Consider the following 24,821-nt stretch of genomic DNA (forward strand, 5'->3'; position numbering starts at 1 on the left):
AGAAATAGATACTCTTCTTGAAGGTACTTTCTTGGGAGCAAGAGGAACCTCCACTCCACCAAATCATTTAAAGAGCAGGCTGAAGATAACAATATCTTTAAAACAATTTATCATCTCAAACTTCTCCTTGAAAAACTGTTTTTTGTTTTGTTTTTGTTTTTGTTTTTGTTTTTAACCTTATAGAATAGCCACGGTGGAGGGGGGGGGGATCACTTAACCTATGGGGATCACAACACAGATGCTTTTTTAAATATAGCAGCATACTAACTGGTTAACATAAGCAAACCATTTTCAAATGGATACTGGAAGTCTTAGACCAATAATTTCTTTAACACTTCATATTTGAAATATATATAGAGAAATACAGATCTATATATAATAGTATTAAAGAGATAATAATTTTATGATGTGCACAGAGATGCCTTTAAAAGTTCAACTTTCTGTTCCACGTATCTTCTTTCTGAAAGTTGATTCTTTTTTCCAAGTACCATTATTCTGGTCTATCATTTTAGGTTATTTTTCCTTCCAGTCCCTCTTAAGGGGACATGATTTGCTCTTTGTTCAAAGAGAAGAGATTTCTTCTCAAAGTTTGATTGCTTTATCATCTAGCTGAGGATCTCAATTCATCTTCCCATTAACAAAGACCTTCTATACAGTATCAAGAGAACTTCTGCTGGTGAGAGGAGGAAAGGTCTATAGAAAAGGGAAGATCTTACCCAACTGTCTTTAAAAAAAAAATCCTTCTAACATGAAAGGTAGATCATGATTTTCTGGCCAAGGAAAAACTGCCCAAAGACCCTAACTATATTATATTTGAAGATGAATAAATGAACAGTACAATGTTTTCTTGATGTGGCCCCAAGGTCCTCACCACAGGCACTGCCTGGTGACTCTATATGAATTACTATCCATACACTACAGCAGTGGTTCTCAAATACTAATGTACTTAAGTGTACCTTTGACAGCTTGTTCTAACATAATTTCCTGAGCCCCACCTCCAGAGGTTCTGATTCTCTGGGTCTGGATGGGGCCTATGAGTTTGCATTCCTAATAAGCCCACAGGGGATACCAAATGCTAGTCTGAGGACTAGTTTGAATATCACTCCAGGCCACTGTGATACCAAAGCATTGAGGTAAATTTTATCACTCATTCTGCATCTAAAATTCTGTTCTTAGATTATTTCAGTCTGCAGTCTTATAAGAAGTATTTGGTCTTCAAAGAAACCATACTGCTAAAATGGGAGGCTATCCTCTTCAGGAAGGAAGGAAGGAAGGAAGGAAGGAAGGAAGGAAGGAAGGAAAGAGAGGGAGGAGAGGGAGGAGAGGGTGGAGAGAGAGGAGAGAGAGGAGAGGGAGAGAGAGAAAGGAAAGAGAGAAAGGGAGCAGAGGAAGGAGAGGGAGAGAGAAAGGAAAGACAGGAAAGGAAAGGAAACAAAAGGAAAGGGAAGGGAAGGGAAGGGAAGGAAGAGAGGGAGGGAGAGAGAAAGAGAAGGAGGGAGGGAGGAAGAGAGGGAAAGAGACAAAGAGAAAGAAAAAGAAAGAAAAACTTAAAGCAATGGGTCTTCACTTGGAACAGAGAGCAAGCTGACTCTGGTTTACAAAGGCCTATCTCATTCCTGATCTTTGTCATTTGAGAGAGATGTGAGCAGTCGATGTCAAAAATGCACACTGCACATTCCTAAGAAGCCACTCACTGGGCCAACTGTAATTTTATTTAAGCCTGCCTGAACTTGTTTTTCATATTTCTCCCCTGTAGGCACTCAATGAGGGTTTTGTTGGTTTTTTGTTTTTATTTATTTATTTTTTTGTTGGGGGGCAAGAAAGAGATCAAAGACAAAGACACAGAGTTGACATCACCAAAAACTAGCAAACATCAAAGCAAAAAGTAAATAAAAATCAAGCATTTCTGTTTATATCAAGATTCACCCCAAAATCCCTCTATTCATCCTCCTATACAAAAGAGAAAACTTAACACTATAATAGCCACTCTTCAAAAATAATTAAATGACTATCATCCAAAAGTCAGATTACTGGCAACAGGCCTAAACTCTTTGTGTGCAAATCCATACAGTGGTGGCTGGAACACCAAACATCCAAGAAAAAACAGACATACTCCTTACTATAAAGCAGAGTTGCAAATCCAAATGTCTACAGCCTAAGAAAGGTAATTTAAGGGATGAAACCAGGAGTAAAAGAAGAGAGAGCACCAGGGACCATGGAGAACCTGAGTGTCATGGCCTTAGCAGCTGCTCCTAATTAGCTAAAGTGCAACTATGATAACATCAGAAATTCATTTTCTTTTATTCCTTCCAGTCCTATTTCTTGGATTTTAAGTTGAGCTACAGATACTATGTTTGAAAAGTCACAGGGAAACTGGATGAAGATTAACTTCCTCCAGAGAAGGTTCATCCTAGACTGTAGTAGGCAGTCTGGGATGGGTCGGGTCGCCTTTATCCAACTCAGGATTGAGTTGACTCAAAGTTGATTGACATTTTGAAAGATTTGGTCTGCCTCTTCTGCTCACATTTTTGGATGTAGTTTGAAAGCCTCTGGTGTTTACCAGGCTCCCTTGTCCTTCATGGATATTGAACTCCCAATAGTTTTACCCTTAGCAACGAGAGACTGTCACAGTGAGCGCTTTGCCTTTTCAGTGATTTGCTTCTTAGCTTCCTAGTCCCACACCCTACATAGCACAGAAATTAGGCAAATGCCTCCAGGGATGAGACTGCCCAAGATCAGGATAATTATCTAGCACCTGCCTTCCTTCTGAGGTCTCATGCCCTCAACTCTCAGCTACTTCCCTATCCCTCAAATTCGATGTTTGTCTCTTCTACCTTGTGAGATTGCCAAAAAATCTTCTGCCTTCTCTCCTCCCAGGCACAATCTTTTGTCTGATTTCTCAGCTTTCATCCCCCACTAAAAATTGCGATCCCTTAAGCAAAAAGCAACTTGTGGAATGCTGCCTCACCACTTTATAGCTCCCTCTGTTCTAGGAATCTTGGTTTTCTCGGCCACTTTTTAATGTCTTCAAATTAGGTGCATTTCAGATTTTAATTTAGCTTCTCTACTGTTTTTGAAGAAGTGTTAGTTTTTCATAGACCACCCTATTAGCTAGAGGCAAAAGCCCCAGGTAGGTTGGTTGACTGATTGATTGGCTGGTTGCCTGATTGATTGATTGACTGAATTTTTAAAGATTAAAACTAACAGGTATTTTATTTCCTTGATTGAAAGCCTCATGGTACACAGAATGTGTAGAAGAGTTGACCTCAGTCTTGTTCACACTGACTCATGTGAGCTGCATTTGGGTTTTCTATGCCTGAGACTGCTCAACTGGTGTTGTTGCCATAGGTTTGTTTTCTTTCCGGATCAAGTTGGGTACTTTCATATAAAATCTTATTTTTAATTCCTATTCTGGCAATTCTTTCCAGGATTCTTAGCTTTGCATAAGTATACCTACGATGGGACCAGCATTCTCGAGTCACTAACATAAATCCCCCTACTCCAACATAGCAAGATCATCTCATTCTACTTGTTAACAAAAAAAATGTCCAAGGTGAACCACAGTGGAGTCTCAAGAACCATACAACACTGACTCCTGTGCACAGGGGATATTTCTGTCATCTAAAATTCCCAGGAGCCTCCCCTTGATGGAGTCACCAGGCTCTGGTATGGCAGCCATAGGCTCCAGTCCAGGCTAATTCAACAGAGTAATACAACTACTTCCCCCAGGAAATAATGTATTTATTCTGAAATTTAGGCGTTAACTTCATATTTAAACACTTAATCTACATGAGCTATGCAGCAATTATTTGGGGTAAAAATTGACTACTATATATATATATATTTATACACACACACACACACACACACACACACAATTTCAAACAAGACATCAAACTAATACTTTTGGTTCAGTGATCTCTTTTAAGACAGGTATGTCAGGCAATTTTTGTATTTTGTCAGCAGCCTTAAAAGAAATTTCAAGTAACCACAAATCATTGTTATACTTCAGAGTACTTGAGACACTCCAGATAAATATTTGATGATAGAGGGACAGTACGCGGGGGAATGGTTTCATCTAATATGTAATAGAAGAAAGTGACAAGACACCCACCCTTATGCTTATCAGGGAACAAGAAGAGAACGCTCTGGCAGAATATCACTCTCAGAGTTGCCAGTAATTGGCCCCACTTGAAGCAAAGAGGAGGGACTTAAATGGAGACACTATCTGACTTAAGCCTTTCTGTATAATGCAGTGCCCTGGACACAGATGGACATAGGACACATGGTAAAAATTGCCAAGTTATTCCCATTACCATGTGCCATCTCCAGCTGTGGCTGCCTATGAATTCATCTGCAAAAGTGCAATGAATTCTCTTTATCAAAAATGTTGAACGGTCTTTGAGATTACTGCCCTGTTAGGACATCTAGCCTAATAGGTACAGAGCTCTCCACCATCTGGGTAGCTGGAGAACGTGGTAGTGGGCTCAGGATAGGACTGTCCACAGTGAATGCAGACTTCAGTTCCTCTAGGACCATGATGGACCCCACGGCAGGTCCCTGCTGACTGAGCTCTTGTCTCCTCTGTAACATGCCTATATAATAGTTAAGAGAAAATGCCCAGGCATCCAAATGATGGAGATAAGGAGAGACATCAGAACACGGCATGTCTCCTAAACTAACTCCTTGATTTTCATAATTATCTAGTTTTTAAGACTGAGTGGCAAATAAGTAAAAAAATAAAACCTTTGGCCTGTAAAGCAAACAAGAAATAAATAAAATTGACTAACACAGAGTACAGTATCAGAAGGTACCAACTACTGGCAAAAAAAAAAAAAAAAAAAATTATCTGTATATGGCAGGCACTGTGCCAAGGATATTACATGAAATCTGTTCATCTTCACAACAACTCTTCAAGGTACATACTCTCATAATCCTCCTTCGGATAGATGAGAAAAATGAAGCACAGAGCAGTTTAGTAATTTACTCCAAGTAGTAAGTGGTAGAGAGTCAACCTGAAACTAGGTCTCCAGATGCCGTATCACAAACGCTTAACCACATCCCTTTATCCCTTTACAGGCCTCCTGGACTGCATTGATCATCTTAATGTCTCGCCACGTACTTGAATAATGTGACTATAGATTATGGACATGTGCCTTTCCTAGCTGTCCTTAAATTCTTAGCTAAATATAAAATTAATGACATCTTGGGAGCTGTGATTCTTCCCGAACACATTTTGCTAAGAACATGGCTTATGAAATCTTTATATCTAGTTGAAATGTGTTTACTAAATCTTGCCAGGAAGTTCATTCGAGGGGGATATTACACATGGGCAATGTAAATTGCAGTAAGGGCTAAGAAGCCTTCATTCCAACTAGTTTTTTGCCACCGAGTAATAAGTAATTTAGTAGATTTGGAAAGCGAAGCACCTGGTCTACCCCTTCTCACAAGTTAGTAGGACTGCATAAAGATCAGTCACTCTACACAGAGTCGGAAATTTCCCCATCTGACACATGGAGTTTGCCTCCCTCAATGTTGTTGCAAACTGCACATTAGTGTTTAGACATAGTATCTCTGAGGAGGCACAAACCTGTTGCGATGGCCTAGAAATTCCACATTGCAAATATGCATTTCGATGAGCATTTCTGAGCACGGGAGAAAGGAGAACTGGGACTCCAACCCACAGGCCAACATCCTGTTCCTGGCTTTTCTGGCTCATAGCTGTGCCACCATGAGCAAGTCACACCATGAGCTTCGGTTTCCTCCTCAATAAAAGATGCTAACCTGCCTCATGATGTTCATGAGGTGCCTGTGAAAGCACTTGGAAAAACTATTCGGACCGAAGATCAGATATGTGCCATAAAGACACGTATATACTAATCCAGCTCCAAAGACTAAGACATGTATACCCACCAGATGCCAGTGGCTAGGTGATTAACCAGGTAGAAGACAAGTCCGCTCAGCTGACACACCCCCTCTCCTTCCCAGGAAGTGAGCCTGTGAGGAGACGCCCGGTTGCCATTGTGATGGGAAAGGACAGAGTAGTCCAGGCAGAGGGACAGGGAAGGAAAGGACACAGGTTGGCTACAGAAGTGGGTTCTAGAGAGCCTTCCTAAAGAGCACTGGGTATGTGTGAAATTCTGGAAACAGCAGCAGACAAGAATTATTCATTAACAGAAAATAATCTGATATAGAAAGGCTGTGTGCCAGGCACCATAACCAAAAACGCCAATATGCAGGATCTTGCTTGATCCTAATAATAAGCCAGTGAAGGAAGGCCTCCTACTTACTGATTAGGTATCAGAAGCTTTGGACAATTTATTGTCAGGTCACATAGGGAGTAAGTGATAGAGGCCAGGTTCATACAGGATCTGTAGAACTTGTTTGAACCTGGAGATAAGCTCTTTGACCACTTTGCTATGCTGCCTCTCTAAACCATTTTCAGGATACATACTAGTATCTCTATCAAGCTATATTTCTGTAGAACAACTTTGTGTTTAAATACATAGGGGAAAAGTCAGGTATGGTATACACTCAACTGTTCACAGCACTTTGTGCAGTGGGATCACAGGTGACCTTCTCAATACCCTTAGGTATTATATCTGACTTTTGTAATCAAAAAGAGAAAGCAATTAAAGAATTAAAATGCATCTTTATTTTTCCTTCCTAAGGACAACTCTTATTTCCAAATGCTTTCGGTCATCTATGGAAGGGAGGGAGGAAGGGAGGAAAGGCAAAAAGGAGGTATGAAAGGGAGGACAGGCAGGGAGGGAAGGGAAGAAAGGGAGGGAGGAAAGGAAGAGAGAGAAGGGAGGGAGGAAATGGAGGGAGGGAAAGGAGGGAAGGGAGGAAGGAAGGAACAAATGAACAAACAAACGAACAAATGAATGACGGAAGGGAGAAAGAAAGAAAAAACAAAAGAACGGTAGAAAGAAAGAAAAAGGAAGAAAGGAAGAAAGAAAAAGAAAGAAAAGAGAAAAAGAAAAGAGGACATCAAGGGACAGTTTGTTAAGGATTAAATATTATAAATTTGATAAATTTGATTTATAGCTTAAGTATCTGTGGGACAGCAGGAAACCACTGAAAACATTGGAGTGAACCTAATCTAGAGGGAGAGGCTGGACTTGAGGTTCATGATGGCAGGTGTGGGGTACCCTCACAGGGATGGAGGTCAGTGTAGAGTGCTTTACAGAGTAGTCCCCACTCCAAAACTTTCAGAGAACTCTGGGAAGAATCACTCGTATAGGATCCACTGTGCTGGTGGGAATCAGTAGTTCCCCTTCTAAAATGTTGGCTGGGAGAAAGGCTAAGAATCACTGATACACAAAGAGACAATCAGTGGAAAGCTCTGCAATTAGATAAGACAGTAAAGGGAAAAGGTCAAAGAAAAGCAGAAAGGATAGGCATAGGGAAGCTCCATATTTGGAAGAAGCGCCATACCTGAAGACTAGAAAGAAGATAAAGGGAAATGAAAGGCAGGGGACGGGGGAGGAAGAAAAGGTGTGGGTAGGAGGGTTGTTTCTTATAATGGAAGAAGGCTTTAAAATATAAAACTACTTGTTTCAGAAAAAAAAGTTTCATTTAACAAGTAAATCCTTACCTTACCTTAGATTAATATAGAAAATAAAAAAGCTGGTTTCCATCTGTATTTAATATGTGGAACAGTGTAATCTCTTTTATCCACATAAGCTATTGCAATGAGATTTATAAACAGATAAAACTTCTTTCAAATTAGCTGTTTCCAATAGTTTAGAGTCACAATGGATACTTGTTACTTGTATAATGAAAACTTGTTTCTAGAAGTTCTTAAGCCAACTAAGAAGGCCATCACGATATTGAAATGCTTTGAATTAAACATTAGCAAAAGAGCAATTTTAATGAAAAGCCCAATTACCTTTTATTACTGTTCAAAAAAATCATTTTCATGAAGTTTTATCTATCTGGCAATGTTGAACTTAACCTGAACCCCATGCTCCCAGGAAATAGCCAAGGTCAAGAAATTCGTACCCTTTTGTGTTTTGGGAAACATCCCACAATATAAGGACTGATCTGCCCTTGGATATTCTGAGACCCACATCCACCCTTCCTCATGATGCCCTTATTTTGTAAAACCTCAAAATGTTTACCTCATCTCTGCATAGGAAACATGCCATTCTAAATGCCATAACTGATATCAACCATCCTCTATTGTTGGACATCTAGGATGTTCCCAGTTTTTCACAACTACAAACAAAGCTACATCAGCCTTCTTTGTACAAACAACCAGCCAACCTCAACTGTTCTCCTTCTTTGAGACTTTGCTCATGAGTGAGCATTCCCCCTTTTCTAAGAGCCTGGATAAAATCATCTCCTGTTATAACGGTCTGGTACACCTTGTCTTTGACATATTCAGCTGTTATGAGGTTTCCAGAAAAAAAAAAAATAGCAAGAAAGAAAGGAGACCATATCACAAATACTTGCTCCATGCTCTTTTCCAGAAAACATAAATACAAAACAAAAAATTTCACAAAGAATACTTAATATCAATTGATAATGCTGGTGCAAGGACTCCAAGAAGGGAAATGAGATTCTAAGAACAATCTGACTTTGCCTGAAGATAAATTAGTACAACTGAAAAGTATTTCAAATTTCTTATTTGAATGGCAAGGAAAATAATACCAAGGAAGGAAACCGGACTCACTACGATCAGGAGAAACACTCCCAATTCAGCAAACCGCACAGGTAGCATGGTGCATTTCACAGGGCCCAAAATATTTGACCAATTCTAGCAATGTGGGAAGATAAAAAAAAAATCACAGCTTTGGCAAAGGAACAAAGTCCTAACCATTAGGATGACTTAAAGACATGGGCTTCAAGCTCGCATGGGATTCAAGAACTACCTCATTCCAAATTTCAGCAGGTTCGTAAATCACAAATCACAGGCACAATTCAGTGGGGCAACTCCCATTGATGTTTTGAAATTTGTGATTTTCTGCAAGTTTAGTTTGCTTGGAGGAAAATCATTAAATATATCACATTTTATTTCTACACTTCTGTAGGACTTCTAACTGACCAATTCTGGGGATAGAGGTGATTGGAGGGAGTAGAATATTCTAACCACGTGTCATTTTAGGTTCTGCATTAGGACAATGATGCTGCAACTCTAAGGTAGAAGAGTTTACAGCAGAAGCAGCTCCACTTGGTAAGGAAACTGCCGTAATTTCGACTATGAATTAACAACCCATTTCTTGAGCACTGCAAGAAATGAAGCATACACTTTATCTCATTTAAATCTTGGAACACTCTCCAATGTTCCATCTGACAGATGCAAAGGTGAGACAAAAAGGTTTTACTGTGTGCTTAGGGTAACAAATTTGGTGGAAAGTGGTAAACAGTGATTATTAAAGAAGGATTCAACATGTAGCCCTGTTAGAGTCAACGACATTCAATTTTGTGTGAGACCAACAGAATGTGGCCAAATAAAAGTATTTAATGTGAAAGGCTTAATGAATTCAACACAATGATTAGTAATTAACACATCAATCTCCTGAATGTCAATGGATAGCTCTAAACTGCTGGGGGAAAATAATTTTTTTTTTAAATAGTCCTGGAGCTTGCTTGCAGAGTTTCTTCTCTTGAGTTGATTAAATATTCCCTCCAAAATCTTGTTTACATTATTAATTTGCTCAGCAATCCCCGTCTTCAGAGAAGTAAATTTCCACCTGGTCCCTTAAGAGTTAGCGCATATTTTTAATTAAAATGGTCTTGAATAAATTGAGTTGTTATTCTTACAGGCTGTATTACTAATAGTATTAACTCCAAATAAGACACAAAGTTAAAAAAAACAAGGTACATTAAAAGTATGCACATATAAGGGCCTTGAACAGTGGAAGATTTATCTAAACTTCATAAAAAAAGATCTGACTCTCAATTATGAAAAAGGGACAGTGAGTCATTTCTATAGTTTTTATGAATGATTCACAACAGTAAAGAAATAAAGATGTGTCAAGAGTTTACAGGTTCAAAGTACAAACTGCATGCTTTCTTTAGGAAAAGCTAAAAACAAAATTAAACACCAGGAGAAAGATTTGACACTCTTCTCTCTTATACTCTAAATGACAGTAACAGAGTTATATGCATAATGATACAATTACACGCTGTCTGAACAGTTTAATTATCATATGCCTGAACAGATTCTTTTTTCCTTAAAAAATAAGTACCCTGTAGAACGTTCACATCTGAATGCTTCTAACCTAACTTTGCCATCCTTCCACTATATTCAATTTTCTGTGGACACAGAGGAGTGGTCTATCCCTTAAAATGATGCTATTAATAACTTCTGATGATTGTTTCTACTTCCTTGGTGTTAGTTGTGATCTCTCCCTTTTCATTCATAATTTTATTAATTTGGGCTTTCTCTCTTTTCTTTTGGATTAGTGTGGCCAATGATTTATCGATCTTATTCTTTCAAAAAACCAGCTTCTAGTTTCATTGATACGTTCTACTGTATCTCTGGTTTCTACCTCATTGATCTCAGCTCTAATCTTGATTATTTCCCTTCTTATGTGTGGAGTTGGTTTGATTTGTTGTTGATTCTCCAGTTCTTTAAGGTGTAGAAACAGCTGGTGTGTTCTGGATTTTTCAATTTTTTTGAGGGTGGCTTGGATGGCTATGTATTTCCCCCTTAGGACCGCCTTTGCTGTATCCCATAGGTTTTGGACCGAAGTGTCTTCATTCTCATTGGTTTCCATGAATTGTTTCAGTTCTTCTTTGATCTCCTGGTTGATCCAAGCATTCTTAAGCAAGGTGGTCTTTAGCTTCCAGGTGTTTGAGTTCCTTCCGAACTTTTCCTTGTGATTGAGCTCCAGTTTCAAAGCATTGTGATCTGAGAATTTGCAGGGCATAATCTCAGTCTTTTGGTATTGGTTGAGTCCTGATTTGTGACCCATTATGTGGTCTATTCTTGAGAAGGTTCCATGTGCACTTGAGAAGAATGAGTATTCTGTTGTTTTAGGGTGGAATGTTCTGTATATATCTATGAGGTCCATCTGGTCCAATGTGTCATTCAATGCTCTTGTTTCTTTATTGATTTTCTGCTTCAATGATCTGTCTATTTCTGAGAGAGGTGTGTTACGATCTCCTACTATTAATGTATTCATATCAATATGGCTCTTTATCTTGATTAATCCTAGCAACAGCAATCAGAAAACAAAGAGAAATAAAAGGTATCCAAATTGGCAATGAAGAAGTCAAACTTTCTCTCTTCGCAGATGACATGATTCTTTATATGGAAAACCCAAAAGACTCCACCCCCAAACTACTAGAACTCATACAATAATTCAGCAACATGGCAGGATACAAAGTCAGTGTACAGAAATCAGTGGCTTTCTTATACACTAACAATGAAAATACAGAAAGGGAAATTAGAGAATCGATTCCATTTACTATAGTACCAAGAACCATAAGATACCTGGGAATAAACCTAACCAAAGAGGTAAAGGATCTGTACTCGAGGAACTACAGAACACTCATGAATGAAATTGAAGAAGACACAAAAAGATGGAAGACCATTCCATACTCTTGGATTGGAAGAATAAACATTGTTAAAATGTCTATACTGCCTAAAGCAATCTATACTTTTAATGCCATTCCGATCAAAATTCCACCGATATTTTTCAAAGAGCTGGAGCAAATAATCCAAAAATTTGTATGGAATCAGAAGAGACCCCGAATCACTAAGGAAATGTTGAAAAACAAAAATAAAACTGGGGGCATCATGTTACCTGATTTCAAGCTTTACTACAAAACTGTGATCACCAAGACAGCATGGTACTGGCATAAAAACAGACACATAGACCAATGGAACAGAGTAGAGAGCCCAGATATGGACCCTCAACTCTATGGTCAATTAATCTTTGACAAAACAGGAAAAAATATACAGTGGAAAAAAGACAGTCTCTTCAATAAATGGTGCTGGGAAAACTGGACAGTTATATGTAGAAGAATGAAACTCGACCATTCTCTTACACCATACACAAAGATAAACTCAAAATGGATAAAAGACCTCAATGTGAGACAGGAATCCATCAGATTCCTAGAGGAGAATATAGGCAGTAACCTCTTCGATATCAGCCACAGCAACTTCTTTCAAGATATGTCTCCAAAGGCAAAGGAAACAAAAGCGAAAATGAACTTTTGGGACTTCATCAAAATCAAAAGCTTCTGCACAGCAAAGGAAACAGTCAACAAAACAAAGAGGCAACCCACGGAATGGGAGAAGATATTTGCAAATGATAGTACAGACAAAAGGCTGATATCCAGGATCTATAAAGAACTCCTCAAACTCAACACACACAAAACAGACAATCATATAAAAAAATGGGCAGAAGATATGAACAGACACTTCTCCAATGAAGACATACAAATGGCTATCAGACACATGAAAAAATGTTCATCATCACTAGCCATCAGGGAGATTCAAATTAAAACCACATTGAGATACCACCTTACACCAGTTAGAATGGCCAAAATTAGCAAGACAGGAAACAACATGTGTTGGAGGGGATGTGGAGAAAGGGGAACCCTCTTCCACTGTTGGTGGGAATGCAAGTTGGTGCAGCCACTTTGGAGAACAGTGTAGAGATTCCTCAAGAAATTAAAAATAGAGCTTCCCTATGACCCTGCAATTGCACTAGTGGGTATTTACCCCAAAGATACAGATGTAGTGAAAAGAAGGGCCATCTGTACCCCAATGTTTATAGCAGCAATGGCCACGGTCGCCAAACTGGAAAGAACCAAGATGCCCTTCAACGGATGAATGGATAAGGAAGATGTGGTCCATATACACTATGGAGTATTATGCCTCCATCAGAAAGGATGAATACCCAACTTTTGTAGCAACATGGACAGGACTGGAAGAGATTATGCTGAGTGAAATAAGTCAAGCAGGGAGAGTCAATTATTATATGGTTTCACTTATTTGTGGAGCATAACAAATAGCATGGAGGACAAGGGGAGTTAGAGAAGAGAAGGGAGTTGAGGGAAATTGGAAGGGGAGGTGAACCACGAGAGACTATGGACTCTGAAAAACAATCCGAGGGGTCTGAAGGGGCAGGGGGTGGGAGGTTGGGGGAACCAGGTGGTGGGTATTGGAGAGGGCACGTATTACATGGAGCACTGGGTGTGGTGCAAAAACAATGAATACTGTTATGCTGAAAATAAATAAAAAATTTTTAAAAAATGATGCTATTAAAATTCCCTCACTTTATTTTTAAGCTCTTAAAGCCTAGGTAGCATTTTGTCAGTATCCACCATGCAGAGAGCCTGAACTCATTCATTCTTTCTACTACTTGAATGCCTCCTTCATGCCAGGTAGCAGTCTAGGATATGAGATACACCCAGGAGGCCATGGGATCTTACTGGCAAGTAAGGAGACTGGAAACAAGCAGGGAACTGGACAATAGAGAGGCGGCTTTGGATCAGTGGTGTCTATGTTCTCAGACTGCATGGTCAGCCCTGGTTTAAATCCTAGGTGTGACTTTAGGTACATCACTCAAGGTCTCTAACTCAACCTCTTCCTCATCTGAAAAATGGAAGCAATGAAAATCCCTACTTCACTGATTTGTGAGGATTAAGTGAGAGGATGCAATGCTTTTAACCTAATTCCACGGCACACAGTATATATACATATACGCTCCATGAATATCAGCTGCCCTAAGGATGCTAATTATACCATTATTACTTTTTGCCTTATAACAAGTGCCATGAAGAGCTATGTAAAGGATACTAATAAGAGCACCAGGAAGAGCAATAAATCTCCCTGGAAAAGCTCAGTATGAACAGACAGACTACAGAGGAGACCATGCCATGTAGCGAGTCTTCGATACCTATGAGAAAATAAATAAATAAATAAATAAACAAATAAATAAATAAATGGAGTGTTGTACAAGAAGAACTCTCAAGAGAAGATGTTGTGTTTGTTTAAATGACTACTTCATCTTAAGAAAGCAGTCTTTAGCTACTGATTAAACCAGAGCCCTAGACATCCTGATGATGATAATCATCAACATCCATAAATTCCTCTGCTGCATCACATCTTGGCATGCAAACGTTCATTTGTTACAATTATCCCTTCAGTTTGACATGGAGAGAAAGCAACCATAAAGCAAGTTCTATTACCCTGGGAAGCGCCTCCAAATAATTAAAATTCTGAAGCACTCCTTGAGCTGAAAGCCCATCAGCCCCTCATTGCGGGCACATTCTATTAAATAAGCAGGCTCGTGTTTGTTGTTCTTGCAACCCAAGTCCTTGAGCTCACAAATCCCACAGCACCAAAAGTCATTATTTTTTAACCTAATTTAATTTTTTAAGTCCCAAATCTATCTTCGGGGGGGGGAAAAAAAAGGCCACCATTTCTTACATACATCTTGGGCCCTTTCAAGGTTCTTGCCATTGGGCTAAGCTTATAACAGGCATGATCTCATCTTCATAGTTTTCCAGGGTGATGGTATTATTACTCAGAGTTTTTTTTTTTTTAAGATTTTATTTATTTATTTGACAGAGAGAGATCACAAGTAGATGGAGAGGCAGGCAGAGAGAGAGAGAGAGAGAGGGAAGCAGGCTCCCCGCCAAGCAGAGAGCCCGATGCGGGACTTGATCCCAGGACCCTGAGATCATGACCTGAGCCGAAGGCAGCAGCTTAACCCACTGAGCCACCCAGGTGCCCCTATTACTCAGAGTTTTAAAGGAAACTGAGGCCCAGAGAGGTTCAAACCCTCACCCTAGTTTCATTAGCTCAAGCATATTAGAGCTACGATTTGAACCCAGCTTTCAAATCAATGTCCGTATCTACTATATTATAGCATATGCACCTTGAGAATATATTTTTTCTTTTTTAAAGCAAGACTTACATTCTAAATGCAAATGAAGGTCAGGAGGGGGTAAGGTGTGGTCAGGGGGGTAAACAAGTGGGAGCAGGAAAAGGAAGGTGAAGGACTCAGTTACTGAGGCACATGTTTAACAGAATTCTCATAGGCTCCAACTCAGGTTGGGTTTTCATGAAGATCAGACAGGATTCTCTTTCCCCAACGACTGAACTCCGTTTTAAGTCCGGATCTTAGACAACAAGAGCTACTCACTTCCTCTTAGACTTGGAGGAGTGGTTTTCTCCCCCATTATTGAGTTTTAGACCTGCCATCTTCTCATAAGCCTTCGTGAGGTGACAGTCTACTCTTTCTCATGAAACAGGATGAGAGCAACGTATCTACATGCGAGTCTCACCAACCAATTACAAAGGAAGACAGGCTTGTTGTAAGCATTAATTAAAATGAGATAACATTTTGCTTAATTAGTGCAGTGCCAGGCACACAGTAGGCATTCAATATATGTTTGCTCCATTCCTAATAACTTTTATGGATATTATCATGATTCCTAAAAATAGTCCTTTAACTCACATGGGAGCAATATCCTGTATACCACATGCCCTTTGCTCAAGATTATGCAACCTAACAGAAATAACTAAAATCAACAATTAGCTTGTGCAAATGAGGAATCCTGCAAATGACTGCTCTCTTGGACTTGTAACAGCCACATGCTCAACTGGAGGAAATTTATTTTCATAAATGTTTGTCACAGGGAAAAATGGGCTAGTTGATAAGGCTGGCATCTGAAAGAGGAAATTCATAAGGAGGAAAACAATAATTTTATTTTAAAGGATCACAAGCCATTATTAAATGCACCTGCTTACCAAATGCAGCTTAGAGACCACAAACAACTGGGTAAACTGAGTCCATGAGTTGTTGGACTCATGCAGTCAATTGATTAATTTAACTAGTCAATTAATTGAAAAGACATCCAGCCCATGTGCATGAAGATCATGCCAGTGAGCAAGACTAACAGAAAGAGTTGGCATATAAAGGGCCACCAGACTCAATTAATTCACATTTGATCAGATGGCCTGGATAATGTTGGCTCACAGCTGGATTTGTACAACACAAAACACACAGAGTTGCATTTAAATATTAATAAGTATAAATATTTGAAAAGGTATATCTTTTTTACTTATCACATAGCCCAAGGGAAAAAGAAAGGTTGCATAATTTCTGGATACCTCAACTGAGGAAGGCTCCCAGCCCTCACTGAAGTTCAAGAGCATTTACTTCATACCTACGGTCACACTCACCCCTGCCACCTCCCAAGACCAGGCCTGACTTGCTACTCCCCTTCCGTGCTGACTTTAGACACATCTAGCAGTTTTGCTAAGTCGCACTGCGGGGGGACACTGTGTCCCTTCCTAAAGACAACACAAATTATGGAACTAACCTACTTAATCTCTTGTCCCAAAGATTTCAGTGTTTAACTCTACTCCCCCATAATTCACTGCACGCAGCAATTAAATTAATGGCAGCCGCGGTAGCATGGAATCCTTTAAGCCCCTTTGGGCTTGTTCCTTTGATTAGACCAGATCCAGAAAGCTGCAACAATTTGCAGACAGATTAGAGGGGCTCCCTTTTTTATTGCCATCAGGGCTGAAGATTGAAAGGTCAGGTGTGTTGACATCTTACTCATCTCCATCTGTGGCAGTTTACATTGAGGTTATTCTTAAAAAAGGGTTTTAATACAGTAAGAGGACCATGTGGATCACGAGGCATGAAGGCACCCTCATACATTTCAGGCAAAGGTACCAAGCAGATTTATGCCTATCTGCTCCCTCAACACACCCTGACTGCCACCTCCAGGTGCCAATAATGGATGCAGGACATCAGCATCCTGACGCTCTGTGAGATAGGATGGGGGCCTTCTGGATCTTACAACATTTAATTATGCTCTTCATGGTTTGAGGACTAAACCCAATTTAATTGCATTTTATTACATTTTAACCTTCGGTGGAAAGAAACGCACTTCTTATGTGTTCATCAGTCATTCCCAAATCTAGCTTAATCAAAACCACTTGAACATTTTTATATTGAAAAGAAACAAACAAACAAAAAAGTTGAAAACCAGCTTCCCAAGTCTCACCCCTGAGCTGGTGAATAAGTATCTCTTGGGGACTCGGCCCAGGAATCTCTCATTGCCGAGAGCCCCTCTAGAGGTGGTCCTAGTAAAGACCCAGTTCAAGGACTCACTGGTACATGCCACAAAGCCAAAGTGTAAGAAAGTTTACCCGAAAATAAGTAACAATGTTCAGTGAAGTTAAACAATGAGGAGGTTGGGATAGTCAGGCTGCTTGGGATTGAAATCGCCTTCTCCCACAGCGATAGGGTGTATAAATTACCGAATCTCTCTGGGTCTCATTTTCCTCACTTCTACAATAGGGTTACTACCACCTCCCATGTGTAAAGCACTTAGCATGGGCCACAGCTATATGAAGCTACCCCAAACTGTGAGTGGTAATTATTTTTTAACCAGATTCCAGAAATTCTATAAAACAAAGCTCATTGTATCATAGTAAATGAATTTTCCACAAAACAGAATGGCCTTTTTCCTCTCATTTAATTCTTTATACTTAATACTATAACTTCCTGTGGGATAGGCTGAACATAATGACTAAATTCTAATTTAAAGCTGCATTACTTAATAATTTACTTAATTCAAAGGCACCATCAATTCATTAATAGCTTTGTTGGAATTAAGGAAGGAAAACAAGTGTGTGATGATTGTAAACTGCATCCCAATCTCAGAAACGTTAAAATGTACTGGGGTGAAGTAGTCCAGGAGAATGTAGAATCCGATGTTGTCAAAAACCCAGGAAAGTCTGTATAAACAAAGCCTACATGTCCCCAAACACACAAAGTTCCCCCATGCTGTCATCAGCACAAGAGTCCTCCGTAATATTCTAGGGTCAAATCTCCTGGAAATCACTACCTATCATTGCCCTCCTTCCCATACCCTCTTTTCATAGTTTCATGATGCATATTCACATATTAAAATACCTAAAGGTTGAGAAGTCTTCCAACAGATCTACCAGTTGAACTTGCCTTGAACTTTTCTACTGACCTTTTGGGGAATAAACTTCCTCAGTACATATTTCGAGAAATGTTAAAATAAACCAAGTTTCTTGGCTATAGTAATTATGAATATCTCTGTCCAAATATCTTGTCTTGTCAGAGTACAAGACCTATGAGGAAAGAAGTCCCATGTCCTGAACTAACCACAGGATTCATCGCTTCCTTCCAATGAAAGTAAAGACCCTTCCTTGTTACTTATTAGATGGTGAAAAATGAACCATGAGAAAACAGGGAGAGCCATTACTTTTTCTGAGCAAACTTGTAAACTGAGAACATTATTGAGCATTTATATTGCATGATAATTTGACAAAAAGACATTTTTACAGTTTTTAATTATCCCAATGATAAGATTAAAAATCCAGGAACTGTTTATTCCGATCCATCTTGGTAAAATAACTACATTCAATAAACAGAGAATACAGACAGTTTTAATTTTACATGTGGGCCAGGAGGATCCGTTTCTCCCAAAACATGTATCATCCCATATGTGGTGTGATTTATAATCCCCAAAGCATTAAAATTTGAATTGTGAGTCTTCTGTTTAGGATTCATTGGAATTCTGATCCTATAGTCACACTAAAATAGATGCAGCCTAAAAGAAAATTCTCCACATTTTAAAGCCAGATGGCCTATATAAGCTAAATATTTTTTCATTGCTTGTTCAGAAGAAAATTCACGTTGGAAGGGGTGAATTAATTTAAGTAGACATGAGTTTAAGGGATCCTTAGTCATCAATCCTAAACTTAGGACTTTATTTAAAGAAAATGTATTTTTTAATTAAGTTTAAAAAATAACAAAAAAAGAACATATATATAACAACCCTGGCACAGAAAACTTTTCTTTTAAAAAAATCCCCTAATGTTTGGTTGGGGGGGGGGGATCCCTAAATTAAAACAATTCTCCTCCATTCCATGGTGTGACCAACTTTTTTTTTTTCTTCAAACTGAAAAATGAGATCTTTATTTGAACTAATTTATAGAATCACCAAAAAAGGTCTGATTATTTCAAATTCTCTGGTAATAAATATGTTATTGAAGAGTGAGACTTAATCATGATTTTCCTTTTGATTAAAAACAAAGCAAAAAATCCAATTCTACCCTACCATTATTTTTTTTTTTTTTAAGATTTATTTATTTTAAAGACAGAGTGAGCACGCATGCATGTGAGTTGGGAGAGGGGCAGGGGGAGAGGGAGACAGAATCCCCCAGAGGATCCTCCACTGGGCATGGACCCTGACACAGGATTCAAAATCCCAGGACCCTGAGATCATGACCTGAGCTAAAATCAAGAGTCAGAAGTCCAACCACCTGAGCCATCCAGATGCCCCCAATTCTACCATTTCTAGTCTTAGACTGAAGGACGTGGACTCTAGCATGCAACATTCTTACACATTCTATACTTACTTTTCTCTTCTATTGATACAAATATATATAAATATGCATAGAAAGACTCCCCAGCAGCCCTGGGAGACATTAACCATACTGAATGATTCAGTTAAATGAAATCAAGAAACTAATAAAAAGGATAGCAACATTCTTCTCTTCCTCATATTTAACATCTCTGTTCTTTAAAATGAAAGCAAGTAGCTATACAGTAGCCTTGAACATGCCATAGAGCCGGGTCTTCTCTCCAGCACTCTAAGAACTGCTCAGATATGCAAGACAGGACCTCTTCAAGTCATCATTGAGTCTTAAACACCACAAGGATTAGGAGCATGGATCCCCCAGGGCAGTCAAAATTCCATGTGCAACTTTGGATTCTCCAAAACTTAACTGCTAATAGCCTACTACTGACCAGAAGCCTTACCCTCAACATAGTCAATTAACACAAATTTTGTATATGGATTAATTATATGATATATTCTTACAATTAAGTAAGCTAGAGAAAAGGCAGTGTTTAGAAAATCATGAGTCCTGTGCTGAATTTACTGAAAAAAATTCCTTGTAGAGGGGTGCCTGGCTGGCTCGGTTAGTAGATCATGAGACTCTTGATCTCAGGGTTGTGAGTTCGAGCCCCAGGTCAGATGTAGAGATTACTTAAAAAAAAAAAAAATCCATATATAAGTGGACATGCAGAGTTCAAACCCATGCTATTCAAAAGGTCAACACTATTCCCTACGTGGGATAAAAATGTTGAAGGCATTTTCTTCTGCCTGTTACCTGCACGTTGGTCCATTAGGCATTCAAAGTCAGTTTCTCAGCAAACAGTCTTAGAAAACAGACCATAATTTTGTTTAAGGCAAAGGTCTTCAAAGGCAGTCAGAGGCAGGTTGAGGATGGGAGGCCCCAAACAAGCCCTTCTCTGTCCTAACAAGAGCACCTCTCATGGAATCAGTTTAGTAAACTGAGTTTCCACATAAGATTATAAGAAACTTAAAAAAAAAGACTGTGCAGTTTAAAAATAAAAATCTGAAAACCACAGTTTAGTGGAAGCGGGACATGCATGCAAGATAGGACTCACTCCTGCATCAGGGTCAGGACTGTGGGTAGCATGACCCATTTGCTGAGACAATCCTTGTACCCAAAGGCCCAGAGCAAAGGGCCACATTACAGAAAGTGCCCCGACTGTCAGGGAAAAACTAGCAACATTTGCGTGCCAAGAGCACATCTTTAAATCCCATTACTACTCGAGTACTGATTCAGAGGGTGAAGCATTCACATTCTGCCTACTGTAGGGCCAGCCCATAGTCAACACACGCACTGAAGGGGTGCCTGTGATGGGCCCGGCATCGTGCCAGGAGCAGGAGGACGTTGTTGAACATAAATAGCACAGCCCCTGCCACCTAGAGGTCAAGTCTAATGGAAGAATGGTCATTTATCAAATATTACAAAGAACTGCCATATAATGAGCCCCTTCTGGGCATCAGGCACCAGTCTACCATCAGCTCATTTCATCAGCAGCACATCACTAGGAAGGAGGGGCTATGACATCTCCATGTCCCAGAAGAGGCACTGAGGCACAGAAAGGTCATGGGGCTGCTGAAAGGCCAAGTTTGGTTTGAGGTGCAGCCAAATGGCTTGAGATTCCAGGCACAGCACTCATCAGACCCTCTCTCCTCTCTTTCACACATTATCCTCAAACACCCAAAGCATACCTGAGGCAGGTCTTCAAAGAACAGACATGGGATGCTAAAAGTCTATAATTTCCTGGGGATTTGACCTAAGCAGGGAGAACAGACCACAACTGCAGAAATGACATTTGAGCTAAAAGCTTAAGGAATGGGAGAGAAAAGGGAAGAGGTCAATGCACCTGCCAAGGGCGGGGGGTGGGGGGTAGTGCTGGTGAGCACAAGCACTAATAACCAGCCCACTGGACAGAGAGCACAGAGGCACGGAGTGGCGGAGAGCACTGGGAATAGTGGGTGGTAGGAGGTAAGAGGTGACAGGCACGTCAGGACCGTGGTGAGTAGGGCCCTGTAGACCATGGTAAACAGCTTTGTCTTCATCCCTGGACTAATAGGAAATCACTTCAGGGAGGTCCCTCAGAGGTACAGGTGTTTCAAAAGTCCTCCCTGATGCATCCACACGCGAACCATGAGAACCTTCTAACCTGTCAGGACTAACTAGGCATGATCCTCCCCCACAGACTGACCAAGACAGAACCAACCCTGCTCTGGATCATTCTGTATGTTCCTGAGGCATGCCTGCAGCCTACAGTGAACAGACCCCTGAGCACTGCGCTGGGGGGTGGGGCGGAGAGGAGGGTGACTACTCCAGCTAATCTCTCCCCAAGCTTCACCCGTGGGACAATCCATCACCTCCTCAGACTTCAGCATGGAAGGAGAACTTTGAGAATACAAACATTTAAAAAATGATGCCATTCTCCTCAAAATCTTTCCTTCATTTGTGATTGGTAGAAGGAGACAGATACCGTATCACATTACTGAATACCATGGGACATTTGTTCGCACTTAAAAGTATTTAGGTGTTATTTCATGTAAATGTTGAGAAGGGGAAAAAAAAAAAAAAACCAACTTGTTTTTCTTATCTCTTGGGAATCAGGTTTACTTCCCCCCAAAAATTCTGCAAATTGACATAAAACGATGTGTCTGTACTTATTTCAGTGTATATGGATTTAATTCCATAAGACTAACCACTGAATCCTGCCCAAGGGCAGAACTTTGAGGAACTCAGTCTTTCAATCAGAATCACTGGCGCTAAAAACTGTAATTCCCCTGACAGTGATTCAATACACATCACTCTGCTCTCCCCACCATCCTTTTCTCCATTCCTCCCTTACTAAAGAGATATAGGAAACTTCTACTGAACCCAACATTTCTTTGGGGGGAAAAGAGCATAAAGATCTTGAATCCTAATAATCATGATCTTGCAAAGCCATCCAAGCAGAGGAGTTTACAGCATGTCCAGAGGGATGGCGTGGTTATGGACATGGCTTTAACCCAAAGAACCTAGACTCTGCTAAAGTCTATAGCTTTGAGCAGTTGATCCCTCTGGGCTTCCACAGCCACATCTGTAAAATGCATGATGTAATGCTCTCTACCTTACACTTAGGGTGAGTATTTAGCACAGGACCTAGCACCATAAAGGTGTGTGAGAGGGCTTTTTTTTTTTTTTTTAATTCTTTATTAATTTTCCACAAATCAGTGTAACTTTACCTAAGAAAATAACATCCACATTGGGTTGGTATCCTGTCCCTTCTAGTAAGACCGTTGCAAAAAGAGATGTCAGATGTTTCTTTTGCGGGAGAGCACATCATTAGCCCTTTATCAGAATGTGGGTGTGTCACCAGATGTTTTAACTTCCCCTTAAAACCTTTTAAAATGTAGACGGAAACGGACATCCAACTATCTACTGAATATGCCACACCCTGACAGAACTCAGCTCACTAAAAGATCCCCCTGTCTCTTGCTCAAAAAGGCATGACCCAAGGAGAAGTAATCCCTACTGGTTCCCCGAATTTTTTTTAAGTAGGTTCTATGCCCACTGGGGCTTGAACTCATGACTCTGACCCTGAGATCAAGGGTCATATGTTCCACCAACTGAACCAGCCAGGCACTCCTCCCCCACATTCTTGACATGACTTTAAAGGCTCAGGTTAAGTCCGTGCCACCAAATCTCCTGTTATTAGAAAGTGTGGGTGGAGAAGGGAGGCAGAGGGAAAGCGGGAATGCCAAGCAGACTCCATGCTCAATCTCAAGACTCTCATCCTGACCTGAGCTGAAACCAAGAGTTGGATGATTAATCCCCTGAGCCACCCAGGTGCCCCAAGAAGAGCCGTGTTTTAAATAAAGGGGACAATTTGGGATTAATCCTATTTAACTTACTAAACTAATTTTATACCAAGATGGTATTATAAGAACTTTTGAACAATTACCTTTTAAACAGTTACCTTTAAAATTTTTTAATTCTAATTTTTTTTTAATTTAAACAATTACCTTTTAAAAAATTACCTTTTAAACAATTCCTTCTTAGGCCCATTTATTTCTTCAAACCAAATTCCCACTCTTTCCATGCTGCAAAGTTTTAGAAAATGCTCTACTTTAAAAGCAGTCTAGTCTTTGCTGCCTTTCAGCTGTATGTTCTTTGTTTTTCACAGAGAACAGAAAACCATTGATAATCCCTCAAGAAACTTCTGACAGGATAGGAAAATGCCTGATGAGTCCAAAAGCCCCCAATTCCCAAGACATAGAAGCAAGAGAAGTTGGGGGGAAATTTTAAATACCAGTAATTATCATATCTCAAATTGCAAGAAAAACAAATGCCTCAAATACCATTATTCATTTAAGTTTTCTGACAACCCGACATTTATCTGCTTTGGTCTTATATTATAGAATTGTCTCTTATTATATTCATTTTACAGAGACTGAGTACCTTTAATACTAATGAGATACATGTTCCAGAGTTGATCCTTTTCTTTAACAAAAAGTTGAAAGAGCTGAAGCTATTATGTTGATTGCACAGCAAAGTGTGTTACCGTAAATGATGCAAAAGGAAATTTAACAAACAGGTAAAATGCACTTGAAAGTGGTACTTCTTTGCTCTCAAGGTGCTGGTCACAAGATATGCACCAACGCTAAAAAAAAATCCATCCCCACACACATAGCCAGTTTCTTCCATAAAGTTCAATTGAAATCAAACAGTAATTAAAGCACTTAATTTGTATGAGCACTGTTCCAAGATTAACTAAAGGGCTGAGGGGAGCTGGAGGCGGGCAGATCAATTAGGAACCTATTAAAATATGATCGGAAGAGAGAGAGAGACAGCAACAACTCTGAGGTTGGGATACAGAGTGGAAATGGAGAAGAGGGATTGAGAGAACGAACAGGAGTGGGGAAACAATATGGAGAAGAATATTTCAAGGCTTAAAAAAAGGCAATGGTGGGCAGACCATTCACCCTTCACCGACAGAACAAGTGGAAGAAGGAGCAGTTTGATGGGAATGAATTCTCCTTTAGAAACATGGAGTTGAAGGCACTTGCACATGAAACCTCACCTCAGGGAATTGTGGGTAACAACACTGGAGCCGTATCAGAGGCAGAGACGTCATTTTGGAAGACAGTTATGGAACCTTAGACTCAGAACAGGAAAAAGTCATCTCCATCAATTCCGCTGCTTTTTTCTCCCTAAGGCCAGCAGTGACACAGTCCGGACAGGCACTGTGTCTGCTTGCCCAGCGCTCAAGAGGAAGGAAGTAGACGAGGCTGACAAAGGGCCATGAGGGTCAACCCTGACCACACCAACACCAAAGGCGAGACTTTCTTTTGGTATAGGAAGCTGAAATAATTTTCATCATTAAGCTTATTTTTACACCCAGGGGAAAATGAGCATGTATTCACATTATAGTAATTTGAGAAATTCAGAATTAATGAAAAAGGAA

The 24,821-nt window shown here is 39.8% G+C and overlaps 1 protein-coding gene and 1 pseudogene across 5 annotated transcripts in view; both read right to left on the reverse strand.

The window, feature by feature from the left end:
- Positions 1–24,821, reverse strand: part of LOC111144098 (fragile histidine triad) — a 1,461,119-nt gene that overhangs the window by 718,775 nt on the left and 717,523 nt on the right. The window lies entirely within an intron of this gene.
- Positions 3,327–3,679, reverse strand: LOC111144099 (annotated as a pseudogene).

The sequence above is a fragment of the Enhydra lutris genome, unplaced genomic scaffold, assembly GCF_002288905.1.
Source record: "Enhydra lutris kenyoni isolate GAN:26980312 unplaced genomic scaffold, ASM228890v2 scaffoldscaffold10, whole genome shotgun sequence".
Classification (NCBI taxonomy): Eukaryota; Metazoa; Chordata; class Mammalia; order Carnivora; family Mustelidae; genus Enhydra; species Enhydra lutris.